This window comes from Carcharhinus amblyrhynchos, chromosome 8 (assembly GCF_965287045.1).
Source record: "Carcharhinus amblyrhynchos chromosome 8, sCarAmb.v2.hapA, whole genome shotgun sequence".
Taxonomy (NCBI): domain Eukaryota; kingdom Metazoa; phylum Chordata; class Chondrichthyes; order Carcharhiniformes; family Carcharhinidae; genus Carcharhinus; species Carcharhinus amblyrhynchos.
The window spans coordinates 31642249-31657744 of record NC_137331.1 but is presented as its reverse complement, the minus strand read 5'-3'; the positions used below and the strand labels follow the sequence as shown (position 1 = coordinate 31657744).

Below are 15496 nucleotides of genomic sequence, written 5' to 3'. Positions count from 1 at the left end.
ACCATGCTAAATTCTCCCTCAGTGTACCCGAACAGGCGCCAGAGTGTGACGACTAGGGGATTTTCACAGTAACTTCATTGCAGTGTTAATGTAAGCCTACTTGTGACAATAAATTAATAAAATGAAGTGTCAAGTCACGTTTTGGTTAAGGCGGATCTCGTAAGGGAGGCTTTATTGAACATCTACTGAAATAAGCTCTGATACAAGATCACCTGAGACAGCAATCATAACTACAAAAGCGTACACAAGATAAGATTGGTAGCAACATAATATAAACTCCACTGAATGTAGTGGATATTTACCCAGAATACTGCTCAATGACTAAAGTGTTGTGGATAAATGCAAAATGACGAATGTCTTTGCTGCCCCTCAGAACAGCACTTGCATACGGGATGTGTGTAGTACAGTGCTTTATGGAAACTGTTGACAGCAGCTTAGATACAATATGCTACAACAAAACAAGTTTATAATAAGCACTGATTAGAGTGAAACTCTTTATAAGAGCAAAAAATTCCAGTGACTCAACCCACCCCTTAGTGAAAAAGACAGCCTGACTTTCTAATGGAGATCGTTAGCCTCCTGCTAGTCCTGAAATAACAGTGAAAATACATCAGTGGAAACATGCGCCTGTAGGTGTGAAACAACCAGTCCTTATCTATACACAAACTTGTTTTTTGAAAAGTGTTCACTCTGGTTCAGCCGCTGGAATCAGACAGTGTGGGGCAGTGAACAAAATCAGGGCTTGGTTTGGGTCCAAATCAGTGGAATCCTTTGTGACTGTAACTCCAGATAAAGGCAGCTTGACATCAGCTCAATCGACTTTGACATGGATTAACTGCTTCTCTCCCCCACGGTCTCACTCTTTCTGTCTCTCCCTCCCATGGTCTCTCTCTGTCCTTCTCTCTCTCTGTCTTTCCTTCTCTTCCCTATCCTCTCTGTGACTCTCACTCTCTCTATTTATCTCGGGGCCTCTCTTTTTCTCTTTCACTCTTTCTCTATCTTTCTGTCTCTCCTTCTTGGTCTCCCTGCCCTCTCTGTCTTCCGCACTCTCTCTCGGACTTTCTCTCTCAGTCCTTCTCTCTCCCACTCAATCACTCTCTTTCCTCTTGTCTTTCTATCGGTCTTTCTTTCATTCTTTCTTGGTATCTCTCTCTCCCTTTCGGTTTCAATCTCTCTCTCTTCCCTACCTCTCTCCATCTTCCTCACTCTCTCAGGGTTTCTCTTACTTTCTCTCATGGAATGTCTCTCTCTCTCTCTCTCTCTTCTCTTCTCTACCCCTACCACCCACTCTGTCTTTCTCTCTCTGTGGGTCTCTTTCTCTCTGTCTATCTCTCTTACTCTCTCAGGATCTCTCTCTGTGCACTCTCCCCCTCTTTCTATCTCTCACTCTCACTCAAATATACATTGGCCGGAGCCTCCAAGGGCAGCTGTGCTTTGGGAAGGAAAGCTATTGCTGGATTGCAGCATTTGGACAGGTCAGAGAGGAACCTGTGGCTTGGACACTGGGAGAGGGAATAGCACAGTCCATAGTGTTAGTCACTGTGAGAATGGAGGGCACGGAGACAGAGTGCTTCACCATTATAGAACACTGCTAGTTGTGAATTTGTCGAGGTGATCTTGCTGCTGGAAGAAGCCAGGAAATCAGATATTGCTTACGGTCGCGAATAAGAACTAGATGTCAAGATCTGAGGTGGTGACACCAACATGAGAGGGAGGTTTGAGAGTTGCGGTTTGAGTTCTTTGAACCGGTGAGAGCCGTTTTAGATTCTTTGAAGATTATGCTGGCAGTTTTAAAAGGAATAAGACAAACCTGAGGAAAGGAAAGTTTATTGCCATTCTCGGTATTCTGCTGAAGGAACCTGTGGCCGACGAGGCAGGTAATATAAAAAAGGATAGCAAGAGTTTTTATAAATATATAAAAAGGAAGAGGCTGGCTAGGGTGAACGTTGGACCCTTAGAGGATGAGAGGGGGGACTTAGTGGTAGGGGATGGGGAAATGGCTGAGGTCTTGAATAACTTTTTTGTTTCGGTCTTCACGGAGGAAGACGTGAATAATTTGCCGGGTGTTAGCGATGGAAAGGTGGTAGGACTGGAGGGTCTCAATGACATTATTGTTACTAGAGAGGCGGTGCTCGACAGACTGGAGGGCCTGATTGTGGACAAATCCCCAGGACCGGATGGAATGCATCTGAGGGTTCTGAAAGAAATGGCAGAGGTGATAGTGGATGCCTTGGTGGTTATTTTCCAAATGTTGCTGGATTCCGGGGAAGTGCCGGAAGATTGGAAAGCGGCTAATGTTACGCCGTTGTTTAAGAAGGGTGCCAGGCAAAAGGCGGGGTATTATAGGCTGGTTAGTTTAACGTCTGTTATAGGTAAAATGTTAGAATCTGTCATCAAGGAGGAAATAGTGAGGCATCTTGAGGGGAATTGCTTGATAGAGCAGACGCAGCACGGTTTCGTTAAGGGGAAGTCATGTCTGACAAATTTATTGGAGTTCTATGAGGATGTGTCTAGGGCGGTGGATAGAGGAGAGCCGGTGGATGTGGTCTTTCTTGATTTTCAGAAGGCGTTTGACAAGGTACCTCACAAGAGGTTATTGCAGAAGATAAGGGGGCATGGAGTTGGGGGTAGGGTATTAGCGTGGATAGAGGATTGGTTGTCAAATAGGAGGCAGAGAGTGGGGGTCAATGGGTGCTATTCGGATTGGCAGTTGGTGACTAGTGGAGTGCCCCAGGGGTCGGTGCTGGGGCCTCAGCTATTTACCATTTATATGGATGATCTGGAGGAGGGAACCGAGTGTAGGGCGTCGAAATTTGCTGATGACACCAAGATTGGTGGAACGGCAAATTGCGCGGAGGGTGTGGAGAGTCTGCAGAAGGATCTAGATAGGCTGGGCGAATGGGCCAGGAACTGGCAAATGAAATTTAATGTTGGCAAGTGCGAGGTGGTCCACTTTGGTAGGAATAATGGTAGGAAGGACTATTACTTACGTGGCGAAAAACTGCAGCAGGCAACGGTGCAGAGGGACCTCGGGGTCCTTGTGCACGAGTCGCAAAAACCCAGCTTGCAGGTGCAGCAGGTGGTCAGGAAGGCAAATGGGATGCTGGCCTTCATAGCGAGGGGGATTGAATATAAAAGTAGGGAGGTCTTGCTGCAGCTGTATAGGGCATTGGTGAGGCCGCAGCTGGAGTACTGTGTGCAGTTTTGGTCGCCGTACTTACGCAAGGATATTTTGGCCTTGGAGGGAATGCAGAGGAGGTTTACTAGGCTGATACCGGAGTTGAGGGGGTTGAGCTATGAGGAGAGGCTGAATAGGCTTGTACTCGTTAGAGTTTAGAAGAATGAGGGGAGATCTCATTGAGACATATAAGATGATGAATGGGATGGATAGGATAGAGGTGGAGAGACTCTTCCCTCTCAGAAAGGACAGTAGGACTAGGGGGCACAGCCTCAAGATAAAGGGGGGGGCAGTTTAGAAGGGAGTTGAGGAGGAACTTCTTCACTCAAAGGGTGGTGAATCTCTGGAATTCTCTGCCCGTTGAGGTGGTGGAGGCTGCCTCGCTAAATATTTTTAAGACGCGGGTTGATGGGTTTTTGATAAGAGAGGGGATTAAGGGTTATGGGGAGAGGGCGGGAATGTGGAACTGAACCACGACAGATCAGCCATGATCTTATTGAGTGGCGGGGCAGGCTCGAAGGGCTAGATGGCCTACTCCTGCTCCTATTTCTTATGATCTTATGAATAGGACACATTTCTGTCCATGTGCAGGTATAAATGGGACAATTGAAGCCCTTCAGCATATCCTCACATCTGCTTGGGGAGATGGTGTACTGATACTGTCACTGGACTGGTAATCCAGATACCCAGGGTAATGCTCTGGGGACCTGGATTCGAATCCCACCACAGCAGATGGCGAAATTTGAATTCAGTAAAAATCTGGAATTAAAGTCTAATAATGACCACAAGATCATTGTCAACTGTCAGAAAAAACCCATCAGGTTCACTAGTGCCTTTCAGAACAGGAAATCTGCTGTCCTTATCTGGTCTGGCCTATGTGTGACTCCAGCGCCACAACAATGTGGTAGACTCTTAAAGTTGCCTTCTGAAACAGTCTTAACTATCCACTCGGTTGAAGGACAATTAGGGATGGGCAATAATGCCCTCATCCCACAAATTTTTAAAAAACCTCCCCTCCTCCTGCTAAGCCTCTATCCGAGAATTCCAAATCTTTGAGCTTGGAAAGACACTTTGAAGAAAATGAAAACAGTGGTGTGGAAATGATTACGATAAAGAATACTATTGCTTTGCAGTTAAGGAATTCCTCCTCCTTGTTATAATGTGTTTTTTTGTCAGTGCCTCAGTGATGAGATCTCAAGACTTATTTAGCTATGAACCCTTTATTGGGAGTCTCTTAACTCTCTACAGACCCCGGTTACTGTCATGCATGGTGCTACTTTCAGAGTGTTCTCTCACGACTGCACTATTACTGTGTGACCCTATGCACCATACTGCAAGTGGTATCATTCACCAGTCCCATGCTAACACTTGCTTTACTGAGCACTTTTAGGTTACAACACTCACTCATTCCAACACCCCTGACAATGAAATAACCAAAAGTTCAGAGATAAACGCTTGAGTGAATCTTGTGTTGCTGACCACTCCAGTTGATTCCAGACTGGAGGAGGAATAGGTGAGTGCAGAAATAGAGCGACTCCACAACAGTGTCCCACAAATAGGACAAGGTACTTTGCCAAATGTTGTGACATTGGTTGCTGAATCTTTACTGCCTCTTCCACTCAGTAACAAGGTATTGTTGATCTAATAGTAAGCTTAAGTTTATTTATTAGTGCCACAAATAGGCTTTACATTAACACTGTAATGAAATTACTGTGAAAATCCCCAAGTCGCCTCACTGCAGTGTCTGAACGGGCAGCACGGTGGCTCAGTGGTTAGCACTGCTGCCTCACGATGCCAGGGACCCAGGTTTGACTCCCAGCTTGGGTCACTGTCTGTGTGGAGTCTGCCTGTTCTCCCTGTGTCTGTGTGGGTTTCCTCCGGGTGCTCTGGTTTCCTCCCACAGTCCAAAAGACATGCTGGTTAGATGCATTAGCCATGCTAAATTCTCCCTCAGTGTACCAGTATGGGTGCCGGAGTGTGGCAACTAGGGGATTTTCACAGTAACTTCATTGCAGTGTTAATGTAAGCTTACTTGTGACAGAATAAAAAAGATCTGTTCAGGCACACTGAGGGAGAATTTAGCATGGCCAGTGTGCCTAACCAGCACAACTATGGACTGTGGAAGGAAACAGGAGCACCAGGAGGAAATCCATACGGACACAGGGAGAACATATAAACTCCACACAGTCACCCAAGCCGGGAATCAAACCAGGGTCACTGGCACCATGAGGCAGCAGTGCTAACCCACTGTGCCATCATGCTGCCCATTTAATCCATGTCATGACAAATGAATCATTGATTGGCCTACATAGCAGGCCAAATCTCTCCGGCTGCTGCCAGGTTGAATACATGGCTTTACCTCTGCCTTGATAAGAATATTCATCATGTTGGCGATGGTTCTTTGACTGTCTTTAATAACAGCACAATACAGAAAGCAAGAAGTGCCACTGCCTTGCAGCCAGATCCAAGCTGAGATAGGCAACAAGCTGTCTTACCTCCCATACAGCACTTCTCACTCAGCAATGCAGTTCCTTCATCAAGTTCAGCAGGATTGCAAGTTTGCCACGTTCGGAACTAGCGCTAACCCAAATGGTGATGTGTCCCTGTTACTTTCACACGTGGATTCACAGTGACTGAAGCGTTGTGGCCGTCTGTAATGGGCCACAGCAGGTTCATCTTTTGCACTTGGCTGGCACACTGAAAAAAGTAAAGATCTTGAAGGGTAGATAGTTAGATGTGATGTCCTCACAGCAGCGCAAGTACTTGTGTGTTCGATGCTGCTGTTGCAAGCTTAGCTTTACGCTCTACACTGTGGAGTCTGCCCGATGGCAATAAACTGCAGGGACAGCGATGTGTGGGCAGTCTCCATTGGCACAGCTGTCCTGGGCGAACAAGCGAAAACTGCCTCATTGTCTACAAGTTCGAGGCCATAGCTTCATTCTGTGTCCACTGGGCAGCCACAGGCGAGCCGTGAGTGGCACACTGCGGTTGCACTCTATTGGATTGTATTGTAACAGAAAGAGGATCAAAGCTTGAAGGGAACTGACGTTGGCAAAGTGCTTGATTGCTGTGCAGCGTATTTAAGTTTATTTATTGGTGTCCCTGTAGGCTTACATTAACACAAGTAGGCTTACATTAACAGTGAAGTTACTGGGAAAATCCCTTAGTCACCCCACGACGGTGCCTGTACAGGTACAATGAGGGAGAATTTAGCATGGCTAATGCACCTGACCAACGTGTCTTTCGGACTGTGGGAGGAAACCAGGGCATCCAGAGGAAAGCCACGCAGACACGGGGAGAATGTGCAGACCACACAGACAGTGACCCAAGCTGGGAATTGAACCCGGATCTCTGGTGCCGTGAGGCAGCAGTGCTGACCACTGTGCCACCGTGGTTCCGGCAGAGGCCTGGATTAGGCTTCTTGAACATAAGAACATAAGAACATAAGAAATAGGAGCAGAAGTAGGCCATCTGGCCCTTCGAGCCTGCCCCGCCATTCAATAAGATCATGGCTGATCTGTCGTGGCTCAGTTCCACTTTCCCGCCCTCTCCCCATAACCCTTAATCCCTTCTCTTATCAAAAACCCATCAACCCGCTTCTTAAAAATATTTAGCGAGGCAGCCTCCACCACTTCAACGGGCAGAGAATTCCAGAGATTCACCACCCTTTGAGTGAAGAAGTTCCTCCTCAACTCCGTTCTGAACCGCCCCCCCTTTATCTTGAGGCTGTGCCCCCTAGTCCTACTGTCTTTTTTGAGCGGGAAGAGTCTTTCCACCTCTATCCTATCCATCCCATTCATCATCTTATACGTCTCAATGAGATCTCCCCTCATTCTTCTAAACTCTAACGAGTACAAGCCTAGTTTATTCAGCCTCTCCTCATAGCTCAACCCCCTCAACTCCGGTATCAGCCTAGTAAACCTCCTCTGCACTCCCTCCAAGGCCAAAATATCCTTGCGCAGGTGCGGCGCCCAAAACTGCACACAGTACTCCAGCTGCGGCCTCACCAATGCCCTATACAGCTGCAGCAAGACCTCCCTACTTTTATATTCAATCCCCCTCGCTATGAAGGCCAGCATCCCATTCGCCTTCCTGACCACCTGCTGCACCTGCAGGCTGGGTTTTTGCGACTCATGCACAAGGACCCCGAGGTCCCTCTGCACCGTCGCCTGCTGCAGTTTTTCGCCACATAAGTAATAGTCCTTCCTACCATTATTCCTACCAAAGTGGACCACCTCACACTTGCCAACATTAAATTCCATTTGCCATTTCCTGGCCCATTCGCCCAGCCTATCTAGATCCTTCTGCAGACTCTCCACACCCTCCGCACAATTTGCCTTTCCCCCAATCTTGGTGTCATCAGCAAATTTCGACACCCTACACTCGGTTCCCTCCTCCAGATCATCTATATAAATGGTAAATAGCTGAGGCCCCAGCACCGACCCCTGGGGCACCCCACTAGTCACCAACCGCCAATCCGAATAGCACCCATTGACCCCCACTCTCTGCCTCCTATTTGACAACCAATCCTCTATCCACGCTAACACCCTACCCCCAACTCCATGTCCTCTGACCTTCTGCAGTAACCTCTTGTGAGGTACCTTATCAAACGCCTTCTGAAAATCCAGAAAGACCACATCCACCGGCTCTCCTCTATCCACCGCCCTAGACACATCCTCATAGAACTCCAGTAAATTTGTCAGACACGACTTCCCTTTAATGAAACCGTGTTGCGTCTGCCCTATCAAGCAATTCCCTTCAAGATGCCTCGCAATTTCCTCCTTAATGACGGATTCTAACATTTTACCTACCACAGACGTTAAACTAACCGGCCTGTAATTCCCCGCCTTTTGCCTGGCACCCTTCTTAAACAACGGCGTAACATTAGCCGTGGAAGGAGTGGTGGAAACAGCTTCTACACTAACCTTGCAAAAGAGAATTAAATTTGCTGCACGTTCGGTCCAATTGGTCTTCAGCCAGCCCTATCACCGTAACCCTGTGTCCCTTTCTGTGTCCTCCTCTGATCCAGCTTTTCCCTTAAGTGAAAGCTCCATTATTCACCTCAGCTGCCCGTGTGCTAACATGCTCCAAATTCTGATCATCATGTGGATTACCAATTGGTTACATGTTTCCACAGTGACCGAGATGGACATGCCAGTGCAGCACTGAGGGAGCACTGCACTATCAGGGAAAATATTAAAACAGAGGCCCCACCTATCCTGGCTGATGGGATGTAGAAGACCCTGGGGTATTATTTCAAAGTGTCATTCGACATCGCAAGAATCCGTGTGATCATTAACTGATTGCTGCTCATGGGAGCTTGCTGTGCAGGCACCAATGGGCTGTTGTGTTTTCTATGTTACAGCAGTGACCACACGTCAAAAAGTATTTCATTGGTCATAAAGCGCTGAGAGGCATCCAATGATTGTGAAAAGCCTGACATAAACATAAGTCTTCCATTTTCCAAAAAGGGAACAGCCTCAAGGGCGGTTTGGTGGCACAGTAGTTAGCTCTGCTGCCTCACGGCACCAGGGACCCGGGTTTGACTCCAGCCTCGGGTCACTGTGCAAAGTCTGCACATGCTCCCCATTTCTGCGTGGGTTTCTTCCAGGTGTTCTGGTTTCCTCCTGCAGTCCGAAACACATGCTGGTTAGGTGCATTGGCTGTGCTAAATTGCCCCCCAGTGTACTGAACAGACACCGGAGAGTGGCAACAAGGGGATTTTCACAGTAATTCCATTGCTGTGTTAATGTAAGCCTACTCGTGACACTAACACATAAACTTATGGTGGAGAGGGAAAGCAGGAGAGTGAGGGGTATTGGATGTTTTTTTTTCCAAAGGGCCAGCACAGGCGTGGTGGAATGATTGGCCTCCCACTTGAAGATTCAGCAGTGGGCTTAAGCTGGCACTCTGTTAGAGTGTAATTAATGCCACAAATAGGCATACATTAACACTGCAACAAAGTTATTGTGAAAATCCCCCAGTCGCCACACTCTGGCACCTGATCAGGTACACTGAGGGAGAATTTAGCCTGGCTAATGCACCTAACCAACACGTCTTTCAGACTGTGGGAGGAAAACAGTACCCGAAGGAAACCCATGCAGACACAGGGAGAACGTGCAGCCTCCACACAGACAGTGACCCGAGCCGGGAATCGAACCTGGATCCCTGGCGCTGTGAGACAACAGTGCTAACCACTGTGCTACCGTGTTGCCACTTAATGCAGCACTGTTATAGCTGGGACTGACTAACTAGCCTCACATTTGAAAAATGCCCGCTTAAGGAAAGTACCAGAAAGTTGCCGACGTCCGGGAGAGTTACAGTCCATCGGATTGTAAATTGTTACGCGTGAGGTATGTAGAGCGGGCCTCATTTTTCCAGCCCTAGAAGTCATGTTAATGGGTATACCTGGTGTGTAAGTCAAGCCCTGTCCCCCACCGTTTTTCAGACATGACAATGCTACGCTCAGACTAGTTCAGTCTCGATATTTCATCTCACAAGTGGACAATTTACTTGCTGATGCCTTACAACTGGACTCAAGCTGGCAACACAGGTTGCATTGGGAAGATGCACGGGTGTTCAATACTCTTCCTCAAAGACATGCTTTGCGTCGGGTGCGGACTGGTGGCACAGTGATTAGCACTACAGCCTCACGGTGCCAGGGACCTGGGTTCGATTCCGGCTTGGGTCACTGTCTGTGTGGAGTTTACACATTCTCCCTGTGTCTGCATGGGTTTACTCTGAGTGCTTCAGTTTCCTCCCACAGTCCGAAAGATGTGCTGGTTAGGTGCATTGGCCATGGTAAATTCTCCCTCGGTGTACCCGAACAGGCGGAGTGTAGGGGATTTTCACAGTAACTTCATTGCAGTGTTAATGTAAGCCTATTTGTGACACTAATAAGTAAACTTCAAAAATCTATCAAATGTAGACTACCTGTACCGTCACCAGTGGTTCAGTTTTATGCTTGGTATTCCGGTGTAGTTTTGGATGGATTTTTCTAGGGTTACAAATGTGCCAAAATCCATGGTATATAATGTGCTCTGGCGAATTGGGCATCGATCAAGTAGGAATGGGGAATAGTCTGCTCAGGTTACCAGGGTGTGTTTTGAGCCCATGGCTCTTTATTTAAAAGACCCTATTAAGCGCCAGTTGCGGAATTAAAGCCACGTCCCTGTGGCAAATAGTTTGAATTCCAGTGAGTCACGGCACCAGGCATTTGAATTTGTTCCATGAGAAATGATTGTGGTTGATATTTATAAAACTGTGGCAGCTTTTGGTGTCTGGTCTGGGAAATTCGCAAGCAGCTAGGAGAAGATTTATGCAAATCAGAGCTGTTAATTTAGTACATTGTCTCACGGACTGGGTGTGTCGGATCCACTTGCAACACAAACGTGTAAACTTGGTAAAAAGTGAGTCATGCTCACCTGTAAATCAAAATAAAACCGGGAGTTTGGACCTTTCTGATTCGGCTTGTGGGGGCTCACACGATTCGTAGCACTCCCATTTTGTGGTCAATACAGTTGTGCGATTAGATTTATTTGAAGTTGATTGAATTCCATTCAACCGTTCTACTGATGGGTGATCAAACAAAAGGCAGTGTTGTGTAGCTCAGTGTTCCAGCTCTTGTGTGTACAGTGTGTTCTCACTTAGTGTGGTTGTGTTCCTGAAAATCACAACTTTAAGTGAAACAACTTTATGTGAAACAACTTCATGTGAATCATGGGTTCCCATTGGGATCAATGTTAAAGTTGGAGTTTGGTTCCTTCAGGCATTTCTTGCCCTGTAAAACCCATGTTCCCATTGAAAGGCTGCACCTGTACCCTGTGTAGCACTGTGTATTCCTAGCTGGGATAAGGCTGGACCTGTACCCTGTGTAGCACTGTGCATTCCTAGTTGGAATAAGGCTGGACCTGTACCTTGTGTAGCATTGTACATTCCTAGCTGGAATAAGGCTGGACCTGTATCTTGTGTAGCACTGTGCATTCCTAGCTGGAATAAGGCTGATCTGTACCCTGTGTAGCATTGTGCATTCCTAGTTGGAATAAGGCTGGACCTGTACCCTGTGTAGCACTGTGTATTCCTAGTTGGAATAAGGCTGGACCTGTACCCTGTGTAGCACTGTGTATTCCTAGTTGGAATAAGGCTGGACTTGTACCTATTGTAGCACTGTGCATTCCTAGCTGGAATAAGGCTGTACCTGTACCTATTGTAGCACTGTGTATTCCTAGCTGGAATAAGGCTGGACCTGTACCCTGTGTAGCACTGTGTATTCCTAGCTGGAATAAGGCTGGACCTGTACCCTGTGTAGCACTGTGTATTCCTAGCTGGAATAAGGCTGGACCTGTACCTTGTGTAGCACTGTGTATTCCTAGCTGGAATAATGTGCAAAATCGAATAAACATGGAATATCATGGAAATCCTATATATAAATTCACATGAGGTAACACTAAATCACTCAGAGAAGCCCTCAATAGCACTCACAGCACTCCTCAATTTTAACTGTTTCTCTATCACTTTCCTTGCCCATCCCCCACTGTCTCTCTCACCCACCCCTTTCCCTCTGTCTCCCCACCCCCACCCCGCCCCCCCACCCCCACCCGGCAAGGCCATAAAGGCAAACGAGGCCAGAGGATTGAGCGCCGGACTGACTAAACACATTGAAATGAATATTAGAATAAATTTAAATAAATCAATCGGCCTCTCACCCATTCCCGGCGAGAGGCTAACCGTGCCAGAAATCCATGTGTCGTAAAATCGTGATAGGTGTGAAAACCGGCACCATTCACGCTAGCTGCTTTACGCCCGATGTTACGACATTTTCCCGGCGTAAAGAGGTGGTAAAATTCCATCCAGTGAGTTACGTTTGGCAGGGCTGACTGAATGATGTGTTTAGCACAGTAGGGAAGCAATCCCAGGTTGCTTTCCCGTCTCTGAGTCAGGGCAGCCAGTGGTCCGAACCTCACACCCTCGGTTTGAGCGCACAATCTCAGCAGACACTGCGGTGGAGTACCAAGGGAGTGCCACGTTGTCGGAAACGCCACCCTTTCAGATGAGGCATTAATCTGAGTTTCCGTTTGCCTGCCCAGGATGAGCCCCAACGTGGGGTGAGAGGCTGAGTAAATTGGGCTTGCCGTGCCCTCATTTAGCAGAATGAGGGGCAATCTCTTTCAATCGCACAAGATTCTGAAGGGACTTGACAGGGTAGACACTGAAAGTCAGTTTCTCCTGGTTGGGGAGTTTAGAACATAGGGGCACAATCTGTCTCAGGCTAAGGGGTCAAGTGAGAAATTCCTTCACTTAGAAGAGATGTAAATCTGGAAATAGCTAACCCAAAACATTGTGGTTGCTCCATCTTTGAATATATTTAAGATTTTTAGTGTCTCATGCATGCACAGATTTGGGAATGGTCAGGGAATAGTCAAAAATCAGTCGTGATATTTTTAAATTTGATTTAGTATTGTCACGTGTATTAACATACAGTGAAAAGTATTGTTTTTTGCGCGCTATACAGACAAAACATACCGTTCATAGAGAAGGAGAGGAGAGAGTGCAGAATGCAGTGTTAGAGTCATATAACTAGGGTATAGAGAAAGATCAACTTAATGCAAGGTAGGTCCATTGAAAAGTCTAGCAGTAGCAGGCAAGAAGATGCTGTTGAGTCGGTTGGGTACACGACCTCCGGCTTTTGTATCTTTTTCCCGACGGAAAAAGGTGGAAGAGAGAATGCCTGGGGTGCGTGGGGTCCATAATTATGCTGGCTACTTTGCTGAGACAGCAGGAAGTATATATAGAGTCAATGGATGGGAGGCTGGTTTGCGTGATGGACTAGGCTACATTCATGACCTTTTGTAGTTTCTTATGGTTTTGGGCAGAGCAGGAGCCTTACCAAGCTGTGATACAACCAGAAAGAATGCTTTCTATGGTGCATCTGTAAAAGTTGGTGAGAATCATAGCTGACATGCCAAATGGATGGCATGACAGGCTTGTTGGACCTAGCCAACTCCCGCTCCCATTTATGTCTTTATCTGTTTAAAAAGAGCAGGGAGCTCTCCCAGTACCCTGTGTACTAATTGGCTTCTGAGTTTGCCTATAGTTTGGGTGGCACAGTAGTTAGCACTGTTACCTTACAGTGCCAGGAACCCAGGTTCGATCCCAGCCCCGGACTCTGTGTGGAGCCTGCACATATTCCCTGTGTCTGTGTGGGTTTCCGTCGGGTGCTCCGGTTTTCTCCCACAGTCCAAAGATGAGCAGATTAGGTAGATTGGCCATGCAAAATTGTCCCTTAGTGCCCCAAGATGCGTAGGTAGGGGGATTAACGGCGTAATTGCATGGGATTATGTGGATAGGACCAGGGTGGGATACTCAGTGGCAGAGTTGGTACTGGCTGAATGGCCAGGATTCTATGATTCCTCTATTCTATGATATAACAATGAGCCGTTTGAATGACTGCAATTCTGGTGCACCCCAAACTTGTGTAAATGATGCTGAATAAAATAAAAATTCTCTCCTCTACCGCTCCCCCCACCCAGCCCCCGAAGTAACGTTACTGTGTATAGGATAAACCCTGCAGAGCGAGGGTATGTCTTTCAACCTCAGTTCTCACTGACGTACCCCATTTATGTTGCAGAGCTGACACTGAAGAGGAAGGATCAGAGCTCCAGTTCCAGAAGTGGTTTTGCCATCCAAATAAACACCAACCCTGTCATGGTTACCAGAGGCGGGCGCGCAGTGCTGCAGGGGCTTGATGTTGGGGCCCGCCATTTTCTTTTGTGGTTACTGGTAAGCTGACGTCACCCTGAGCTCGGTGAGCTGTCTAAATCGATAATGCACAAGCCGTGTTGTGTTAATGTTGCCAGACAGTGCGAGCAGGGCGCAGAAGCCCGTATCATATTAACACCGGATAAGTAGGTTATCCTATTTAAGTAATTACACAGAATCAATCCCAGCGACTGTGCTCCTGTGTGCAGAGTTATTAAGCTGTCACTTTGACTTAAGCGTACGGCAGTGTACTCACCAAGAGAGGTCATGTCCAATTTAAATGTGGAAAACATGAAACGTAACTCAAAACTCAGGAGTTATTTGTCTTAGGAAATACCTCTGAGGAAAAAAAGGGTCTTACCATTTGAGAATGTTTTGAAGCAATGTAATGCAACAAGGAGTTAAAGGGGACTCCAAAATGAGTAGATATTTCTCAGCATTCTATACAGTTGGAGAGGATGGGGAAAGGTGTGTTGTGAGCCTTTTTGATTCAGAGGACATTTCTGTTTCGGATTCTGACATCTCTTTTTAAATTTGTTTGTTAACTATTCATTTCTGACACAATAGGTACAAAGATGTGCAGGTTAAGTGGATTGGCCCCTTGGTGTCAGGGGGCTAGCTAGGGTACATCCATGGGGTTTTGGGAATAGGGCTTGGATGGGGTTATGGACAGTACAGACCGATGGGCTGAATGGCCTCTTTCTGCACTGTAGGATTCTATGATTCTACGTGCCTCTCCTAGCTAAGAGAGAACAGCGGTCTAGCCTGCTTCCCCGGCATTTGGGTTGGTGTCCTTGAGTGAGTCGGAGCATTGGGTGAAAAACAGCACAAGGATTTGACTGCTCACCCCGCTGCTTCAGCTTTGATGTAGCACAGTGCTGCCGAAAGCGCTATTTCCTCGACTAGCCGAGACCAGAAGGAGTTAATGTTTGTGGTGCCAATTCTACTTTGACAAATGGCCTTTTCATTTGACTCATTTCTCTCCAATTTTCTCTCTTCCCCCACCTGGCAGGCATTGAAAGAAGCATATATGTAGTGGCAGGTCATCTGAACTATTTTGAAGAGCATTCAACAGTGCTGCGCAGGCAGGCACAGCAAGATGCCACACAAGGCAATGAGATGGATCACTGTTTCATCTGGCTTTGGTGCGACGCTTGAGGAAGGTGGACCAGACAAGATGCCTGCTGTTCCTCAGTGTGTGAGAGAATCTTCCACGTTCACCATAACGGGCAGTCTTTCAGAAGGCACTAGTGACAGTGCAGCATCCCCTCAAGCACTGCACTGACATATCAGCCTGGATCATAGGCTCTCAAGCCCTTTGGAGTGAGCCTTGAGTGCACAGTCTTCGGATTCAGGTGAGAGTGTTGCCAACTAATCCAAACAGACACTTACGAATGAGGCAATGGATAATATTTGGCTTTGATCTGTCGCAGACAAAACCAATCCTTTATCACCTGTTGTCCACGTGCAGGTTATTCTAGGTCTGGGATTTCAGGCCTGCTTGACCTGTGTATCACTGTAGTGTATCAGATCAGATCAGCCACTCCAGGTCAAAGACAG

The 15496-nt window shown here is 47.1% G+C and overlaps 1 long non-coding RNA gene across 3 annotated transcripts in view; it reads left to right on the top strand.

Annotated features, from left to right (window-relative positions):
- The window catches only part of LOC145346501 (uncharacterized), a 174356-nt gene extending 159071 nt beyond the window's left edge, over positions 1-15285 (top strand). For all 3 annotated transcript variants that reach the window (XR_013887702.1, XR_013887701.1, XR_013887703.1), the window contains exons 5-6: positions 13806-13957; positions 14949-15285. This is a non-coding gene — a long non-coding RNA (uncharacterized LOC145346501). The remainder of the gene's footprint in view (positions 1-13805; positions 13958-14948) is intronic.
- Positions 15286-15496: the final 211 nt, after the last annotated feature.